This window comes from Macrobrachium rosenbergii, chromosome 56 (assembly GCF_040412425.1).
Source record: "Macrobrachium rosenbergii isolate ZJJX-2024 chromosome 56, ASM4041242v1, whole genome shotgun sequence".
Lineage (NCBI taxonomy): Eukaryota > Metazoa > Arthropoda > Malacostraca > Decapoda > Palaemonidae > Macrobrachium > Macrobrachium rosenbergii.
The window spans coordinates 63181363-63191362 of record NC_089796.1 but is presented as its reverse complement, the minus strand read 5'-3'; the positions used below and the strand labels follow the sequence as shown (position 1 = coordinate 63191362).

Sequence of the window (10000 nt, the reverse complement as noted above, 5' to 3'; positions counted from 1 at the left end):
CTTTGGAGGCTTGTATTTCAAGTCAATGGTCCCTGTATGCTTGTCCCGTATGAATTGGATTCATATTCTAAAAAAAAAAAAATAATAGTAATAAAAAAAATACTCATAGTAGCATGAGTCTTAAAATGAAGTAGCAAATCCACAGTTGTATATTTATCTTTAAATATATGTACATATACATAACTGTGGAATTGCTTCTCCAATAATAATAATAATAATAATAATAATAATAATAATAATAATAATAATAATAATACTGAGATAATATTAAGCAAACTTTTTACTGATGAAGATGCAATTTTTAATAATTTTAGTAGGAAATTTTTTAAACAACTTTTAGAGCTGGCCGTGCTGGACACGACCTTTGCCTTCAGTTTGTATAAACAAACTGAAGGGATGGCCATGGATCACCACTTGGTCCAATTTTTGCTAACATCTTCATGTGCTCCTGGAGGAGCGCATAATAGAAGAATGTCCCATTAGGTTCCGCCTCTATTTTATCGAAGATATGTTGACGACACGTTCTCCTATTTCGTCATGAATGTCATGCAGAGTCCTTTCTGGAGTTCGTCATCCGACAACATCCAAACATAAGGTTCGCTATGGAGAAGGAGGTAAATAACAAACCCCTTCCTTGATCTTATTATTTCCAGAGGTGACTCAGGTTTTACACAGGTGTGTATAGAAAAATACATTTACTGGTTTGGGAATGAATTTTTATAGTTCGTGTTTCTTTCATTTGAAACTGAACTCTATTTTAACCCTCCTCCATAGGGCTTACACCCACTCGTCAAACTGGAAGAGTTTCCACGATGAGATATCCTTTTTAGTGAAATATTTCAATAATAATTGTTTTCCATCACGACTTTTTTCAGATCCCTAAAATAAACTGCTACTACAGAAAATGACTCCGGCAACACCTGAATCGACTGTGCCGAAACTAAAGATGTATGCAAGTTTCCCTTTCGTGCATGATGATACTTTTAGGAGAAAATGCACAGCCATTATTCAAAAGAGTTTTCCAGCTTTAAACCTGAAAATCATCCCGAAAAATCCCCTTTACAATAGGGTCTCTGTTCAGAGTCAAAGACCGGCTCAGTCCTCTGTTTTCGTCCAGCGTTGTTTACAAGTACACTTGCCCGGGATGTGATCACGGATATACATACATATGTGGGATGCACGAGGAGGCTGTTGAAGGTCCGCATAGATTCCCACAGGGCATAAGTCATAGAACAGGTAGCAGGTTATCTAATCCTGAGCAATCAAATATACGAAATCATTCAAAATTATGTAAAACTTATATTGACAGCAAGGATTTTTCCATCTAGGCCGAGTGCAGAACAACAACGACTTAACCATCCTAGAATCCATAATTATCAGGAAGACTGTGCCGTCGTTAAATACTCAATCGTCCTCAGTGAAATTGTTTATAGCCTAGTTTGGGCAACTGGTTTTCCTCACTCTGTTTGTACTTATTTATGTTAGTCTTGTTCTTTCTTTCATATAGGTAGGTTGTTTTAAGATTTTAGTGAACTCCTTTTACTCATTATTGACTTGTCTTGGAATGAGGTGTTTTGTTTTAAATATTTTTACTACATAAAGAGCTGTTGCCATTGCATTAATTTGTTATTGATGTTCGCAAATTATATTATATTTTATAGCCTTGAAAATGCGACTTGGAATTCGTCGCGGAACGTCGGCATTGAAAATAAACTGTAGATGATGAGGATGCCTTTCCTACTGCTTCCTTCGATGATGTATATATATATATATATATATATATATATATATATATAGGATTAGTGATTCAAACTGCATGGTATCTATAGATACCATCCAGTTTGAATGAGGTCCCTTTTAGTAATTTAGTTAATGCACAGAACAATTGTGTATGTGATAAAGTTAATATATACGTATGTATACATATATGTGTGTTAGTGTGTATTAACAGATAGTTAGACACAGAGATTGATGCATAGATAGAAAGATATATATATATATATATATATATATATATATATATATATATAGATATATATATATATATATATATATATATATATATATATATATATATATATATATATATATATATATATATATATACATATATATATACATATAAATATATATATATATATATATATATATATATATATATATATATATATATATACATATATACATATATGCATATATATAGTAGGAGTACGGATAGGAAGAACAGTCAGCTCATCATTGATATATTTATTAATAGGTGCGCTTCGGGATCACCCATATCCCATCTTTTCTGGCTAAAAAGATACAAAACACTAATTAAAACTGACAACAGAGCTTACAAAATTAAAATGCTTTAAAGATTGAAAAAATGACAATGACAAAACAAGAAATAGATTACCTTCAGTAGTAAAGTCCAGAGGATGAAAACTGAATAAGAGTAAACAAGGTTAGCAAGTAAACAAGAAAGGCGGGGGGTTACTATAGTACGACCGTTTTAGGAAGAGACTTTGCCTCTTAAACTGACCATTAACCTTCTGACTTCAAGCTCTCATTGTTTGCGCCTGTTATCAAGCACGTGTACTATAATAGAAAGTTCTGAATGAAGTTTTGTTGTCCCACTTAAATTTTAGATAAAAAAAAAAAAAAATTCAATATATGAAAATGATAGATGCAAGAAATTTGGAAACCTAGATGTGCTTTCATTTTCAGTTTTGTTTATTTGGATGCTGTACTGAGCAATGTTCTTGAGTTACGTCATCTACTATAGTTTTTTATTACTGTTCCTTTGCTGTTATCGAAGTCATATAATTGTGATATAGTTTTGAGCTTTTGAATTGTTTTCTTTCGTGTATGCTTTGATCCGTCTTTAGTTTTCCTTGCTGTATCAAGTTGAATTTTCACTGTGCAGTTATAAAATAGCTCATAATAAATATTCTTTTAAATATTGTTACATATATATATATATATATATATATATATATATATATATATATATATATATATATATATATAATATATATATATATATATATATATATATATATATATATATATATATATATATATATATATATATATATATATATATATATAGGTGTAACAATATTTAAAGAATGTTTATTATGAGCTATTTTATAGCTGTACAGTGAAAATTCAACCTTGATACAGCAAGGAGGTAAAGACGGATTACGGCATGCAATGAAAGAAAGCAATTCAAAAGCTCAAAACTATATCACAATATATATATATATATATATATATATATATATATATATATATATATATATATATATATATATATATATATATATTACACATTTATACAGTATTAGATTTACCTGTGCTTTTAAAGCACTGTCATATGATACTCATCACTGCTGTGGCATTTCTGTTATATGTAGATTTTTAAAGATATTTCTGCCACTTTCTGTCGAAAAAACAGATCTATATTTCAATTTATTTCAATTTCAGTGTTCAACAGGATATCACACAACAAGGGAAAGCAATAAATTTATTTACAATCGAAGTATGAGGAGACATTACTTATGAAGAATCTCGTCAGAGGATGCTACATCGATAACAAAAGAATCTATATATTTATCAATGCAAACATCTCTTGAAGCGTCATCTCTTTTTATATCTTCGGCATGTCTCACATCATTAGCCCAGTTGTCAGAAGATATGGATTCAATTGCTTCTTTGACCAAAGGAAGCAGGTCTGATTTTTTAAAATGATTCTTCTTTGCCACGTATGATTTCACCTGCGCCCATATCAGTTCTGTTGCATTATACTGGCAGTGATATGGAGGCAGCCTAACCACTATGTCCATGATCTCTTGCCAGTCTGTCAATCACGTAATCATTTTCTTTACATGAATGTCTTTGCAACTTTACTAATTTTTATTAGCCAGTCTTTAACTTCATCTTTTTGGCAGACATTGTCGGAGGTTTATTAATTCGAACTGAATGATAAGAAGCGTTATCCAACACTATGATGGCAGATGGCCCTATATTGGGAAGAAGCTGGGTTTTAAAACCATTTTTCAAACACTGCAGAATTCATCTGAATTTCTAGATTGCGTATCCCTTGTCAGCTGGGTGTTTGATCATTGATAAAAATATTACCCAGAAATGTGGTTAATATTGCAACCAATATTGTGATTGTGTCTACTTACTCCAATGTTATTGATGTACAATTAGAAGGAATAAATCATAGGTAAATTTTTATTCTTCTGTCACTCTCTCTCTCTCTCTCTCTCTCTCTCTCTCTCTCTCTCTCTCTCTCTCATTTTTTTTTGCCCAGCTAGTGGAATAGTAAGCGGAACCATAAAAATGATGAACATTCTTTATGATTAGTTTTCTGACGAATATACAAATAATTTTTAACTATAATACACAACTGTGATGTAGCTGTCCCTTTACGGATTCAAACAGAATTAGAGAAAATGACAAAAAAAAAAAGACTGTCATCCTCAATCAGTGCAGTGCTTATACTCTGGCAACACTAAACCCCGATATATAGTACTTATCCTATGTTTATTTATTTGTGTTGTTACATTAATTGCATAATATCTATATCACGGATCGCTACTATCACAATATTATCATATAAATAAAACAGGTTAATTTGCAGCAAAACAACAAATATAAACGCTATTACAATGATTGTTTACGATTTCGTGCGTCTGGTAGCATGCTACGGGTGACTACCGTCTGAAAACCCTCCGGATTGTGGTAAGTGTGAGGTCTCATCTCGGCCGTAATCAAAGGGTTAAAAGAACCATTTCAATGACATTCTCGAAAGAGAGTAGGCAGTGGCGGTTTGCTTCCATACCTACTGTATGTACATAGCGCTTTCACCGTAATACTTATCCTTATTAAGAAACTTGTTTAAGGTTCGATGAGCTCCAAAGTGTTAGTAATCTCTGAATGTACAAACTTTAGGCGCACATAATATATATATAATATATATATATATATATATATAGAAATATATATATATATATAAATATATATATATATATATATATATAAGGTGAAGTATAATCAAGTTTTTTGAAAATGTGCCTGGGAATAGGTCCGTTTTGCGGTTAAGGACAAAAATAACCTTTTTCTACCATGAATCCTAAGCAAAAATCTTAGTAGCAGAGCGTGGTTTCGATCCACGGGCCTCTGGGTTATGGGCCCAGCACGCTTCCACTGCGCCACTCTGCTTGATATTTTAATATATATCACATGAATGAAAAAAAAAATAAAAACTTTATTAATGCCATAATATGTGCCAGCTCATAAAAGTAGCACAAACACACACGCATACACTTCAAATTTTTAATTTTTGTATGCTCGGTTCCCTAACCTGTCTTCATTTTTTTTTTACCTGACCAATCATAGGCTTTTTAATACTTCTGCATATCTCCACATATCTCACTCTTTCTTCTGATGCCATATATCCTACAGAAACAGTTCTTTTGAACAGCTCCAACCGTTTTCATTATATTGATATTCATTCTTCATACTTTTTCATAAAAGATAGTTGGTTCAACAGTTCCTCCATTCATCCCATCTTGGCTTTAAGAGATAATCGAAGTCGCTTCCATACGATTTTACATGACCCGACATAAAAATTTCTGCTGCGTGACAACTGATCTCTCATCTATTACCTTCTATTATATCATTTTCTCAGGTACCTATCAAATCAAATAGCTCATTTTCCACCATCCATCCTAATATTCAATGTTCCATCTTCCTGATAACCATTATGGCCTTTCATGACCTTGAATGGGCTGACAACCTCACGCTTACGCTCTTCACTTTCTTCTTGTTGCAGACTTGATGTTTGTGTGTATGTGTGTGTGTTTTATGTTGTATAGCTAAGTTTATATATATATATATATATATATATATATATATATATATATATATAATATATATATATATAGATAGATATATATATCCAATATATATATATATATATATATATATATATATATATATTATATATATTTATAAGAATTTTTAAATACAACATGTGAAAAATACACATACAGTCATGATTTTGTGTGTATATGTTTTAAAAATAACAATCTTGTATAGGTAAGTGTTCTTATATATATATATATATATATATATATATATATATATATATATATATATATATATATATATAATATGAAAAATAAAAATGAAATTAATATCAAACCACGGTGCCTCGGGAATATCCCCGATGGGGAATTATCACCGAAGGGAATTTATAAGTGATATTCCTGAGGCAGCGTGGATTTGACAAAAAAACGACACTAAAGCTTCATGACTGTATATAAATCACGGTGTGATAAAATGTTATATATATATATATATATATATATATATATATATATATATATATATATATATATATATATATAAATATATATATATATATATATATATATATATATATATATAACACACAAACATCAAGTCTGCAACAAGAAGAAAGTGAAGAGAGTAAACGTGAGGTTGTCAGCACGAGAAAGGTCATGAAGTTAATGGATATCAGGAAGATGGAACAATGAATATTAGGATGGATGGTGGAAAAAATGAGCCGCTGATTTGGAAAGGTACTTGAGAAAATAATATAACAGAAGGCAATACGATGAGAGATCAGTTGCCACGCAGCAGAAAGGAAGGCATCGGGTTATGTGCAAATCATTTGGAAACGACTTCGATTATCTATCAAAGCCAAGGTGGGATGAACGGAGGAACTGTTGAACCATCTATCCTTTATGAAAAAGTATGGAGGTTGGATGTCAATATAATGAAAATGGTTGGAGCTGTTGAAAAAAAAACTTCCTGTAGGATATATGTCATAAGAGGAAAGAGTGAGATATGTGGAGATATGCAGAAGTATTAAAAAGCCTACGATTGGGCAGGTAGAAAAAAAACTGAAAACAGATTAGGGAACCGAGCATAAAAAATTAAAAATTCGGAAGTGTGTGCGTGTGTGTTTGTGAGTGTGTATGTGTGAGCTGGCGCACATAACATGGGATTAATAAAGTCTTTATATTGTTTTTTTCGCTAAAGAGATAATCGCTAATTATCAAGCAGAGTGGCGCAGTGGAAGCGTGCTGGGCCCATAACCCAGAGGTCCGTGGATCGAAACCACGCTCTGCTATGACGCCTTTTGAAAAGCAACTCTGGAACAGAAAGTTCTGATCGTCACTGAAGTGCAGGTCTTCGATTCTCTTCTTCCTTAATGCACAGTTCTCCACTTCACCTTTATCCCATTGTTCTTAACTCATTTTGCCGTGCAAACAACATAATAATATACAAAAATGAAATTCAACTATTGCACTAAACACATCTATATGACAGAGCCAAGAATTTAATTTACATGCCTAATGGTTACCGTGAAATACGAACCAGTTCCCGTGAAAGCCGGCCAGGCAAAATTCATCCAATGCTTATGATTTATCATACAGATCCCTATGAACAAATTATATAGGGCTTCTGCAATAAACACTTGTCAACAATTACTTTGGCTCTGCCCTTTGCCATTAATTTAAACATATTCAACAGTACCATTCTCTTAGTGGCAGGCAAAAGCGCACAAGGCCAAACAAATAATTATGATAATATCGATCCTTATGCAATACGTGTATGTTTAATTTGCTGTGAATGTTCAGAGCCACTCACACACGCACACACACATATATAATATATATATGCGCATATATGTATATGTGTTAGTGTCAGTCTATCTGTGCATAACAGGGTCCATACGTGGCGATACGTTGAAAATGCACAAATTCTGAAGTGTTGTTAGGAAACCGAGAGACCAAGATAGTGTTAGCTAGATGGTGTGAAAGAGTTGATGAGACGGAAGATTTCCGAATTAGAAAGCGAGAGATTACAAGCAAAATTTGGACTATTTTAATGAATCATGGTTGAACCCTCTATGGAGAAAACTTCCTCAGCATTAGTCATTGCAAGTGCCAGTAGTACAACGAGCTACTCTAAAAACTGTATGGAATGAGCAGTACAAGAAATAAGAGAAAGGACATTAATTGTATCTGAAATGTTGCACGATATGAAAATGAGTAATGAATGGAGTGTGGATTGGATAATGTTTGCAGATAATACAATACTGATGGGTGATAGTCAAGGAAAACTGCTAGAACAGTTTCATGAGAAGAAAATTGACAGTAAATGTGAACTCAAGTAAAGATTATGAAGGCAAATACAAACCAAGAAGACAGAGCAATGAATCTTAATAAGGATGGTTGAAGATTCGAACAGGTTTATTTGTACATGTATTTTGAAGTATTTGTAACACATGATGGCAGGATGGGACTAGACGTAAGTTGGAGAATTGGTGAAGCAACAAAGAGAGCAGGGTGTATGCAAAGGATCTGAAGAGAGCTGAGACATTAATGGGAGTCAAAGGTTTGAATATATCGAGGGATTGTTGAGCCAACTCATTTAAAGAAGTAAAAAAAGGATGCTGAGTGCGAACGAAAGAAAAGTTTAAAAATCTTAATATCCAGGAAGCAAGAGAGTGCATGAAGTGGCTAATAATGTTGAAGTTTTCTAGCCTACAGTCAAACTATGAATGTGGTGGTGACCGGTCATTCTTTTACCTACTTTAGAAGCACACCTAGTTATGTGTAGCAGTTTATTATTGCATGTATATGCTTAAATATCTATCTGATTATATATTATATATATATAAAATAATATATATATATATATATATATAATATATATATATATATATATATATATACATTTGTGTGTTTTGAAATTAGAGCCCATATATTTTTTGTTTTTACAGAGAATGTTGAAGGAAAGTTAAGAAGTTTTCTGCTATAGCCTATCTCCAAGTACATTATTTTAAGTTTCTAAAAAGGTATTTTTTCATTTTACATTTCTTGTATTTTCAGACTGAGTGATTTGAGTTAGATACAGCCATGGCTAACGACTCGGAGGAAATCAGATGGATTGACCGAATCCAGGCTATAACCTTCAGAGAGGTCAGGGATGCTGGTGCATCCTTCATTTCATGTTCCTGGATAGCTAAATACATTTAAAGAGATGAATCCTTTGTTAAAAGAAACTGGAACAAAAATCTATATGACTGTCATCGCAAAAAGAGTGAGAATCTTGGAAGGCCTGAAGTCCTTTCTCAGGAGTCAAAAGACATCATAGCTGAGGCAGTGGGTAGACCAAGAAAGTCTTTATGTAAATTGGCACTTGATCTAGAAACAAAAAGGGGAAAGAAGAAGAATTATAGTGCTGTATATCATGAGTTGAAAAATTCTGGTATCAAGCCATTTCATGTTATCAGCAAGCCCAACATCACTCGGCAACAGAGAGAAGACCATGCATGGTTTTGTGGTTCATATCTTAAAGACTTGGATGAAGTTGACTTTCTCCATGTTGCCACAACAGATGAATTCTTCATTTATACAGTCAGGAAGCCAAATAATAAAAATGACATCATTTGGGCTGCAAAGTTGCATGATATCAGCGATGACGTGCGCTATCGCCAAGTTGTGGAATTTTTTCATGAATGTTTGGGAATTTGTCTCTGTTTCACAGCCAAACGGTTAATGTGGATCATCAAAGAAAAGGACAGTCATGGAATGGCGAATACTTCAGAGTAATTGTGCTTACTGGTGAAGTAGTTCCTTTCCTCAAAGATCCTGAGAATGTGTTATCTGTTAAAGAAGTCACATTTTTGCATGATAAGGCACCATGTTTCAATGCTATTCAGACACAGGAACTGGTTCGAAACAGTGGTATCGATTTCTTCTCGTCAAGTGAATTTCCAGGTAGCTCCCCTGACCTTAATGTGTGTGAAAACATTGGTAGTATCTTAAAGGATCGTGTTGAAGCGTGCACAGTGAACAATGATGGTATACCAAGCCTCGACGACCTGCGAAGAGAGGTGACCGAAGTGCTCAGGAAAATGGAGTTTGAGTCTCAGCGTTTTTGTGATTTGCTGAAATCATACCCTTCA

At 33.0% G+C, this 10000-nt stretch overlaps 2 non-coding genes across 2 annotated transcripts; one reads left to right on the top strand and one right to left on the bottom strand.

The window, feature by feature from the left end:
- Nucleotides 1-5142: 5142 nt before the first annotated feature.
- Nucleotides 5143-5214, bottom strand: TRNAM-CAU (transfer RNA methionine (anticodon CAU)). Its single transcript has one exon. It is a non-coding gene; the product is annotated as a tRNA-Met (tRNA).
- A 1867-nt stretch (nucleotides 5215-7081) lies between these two features.
- On the top strand, nucleotides 7082-7153 carry TRNAM-CAU (transfer RNA methionine (anticodon CAU)). The gene has a single exon. It is a non-coding gene; the product is annotated as a tRNA-Met (tRNA).
- The last annotated feature ends 2847 nt before the right edge of the window (nucleotides 7154-10000 follow it).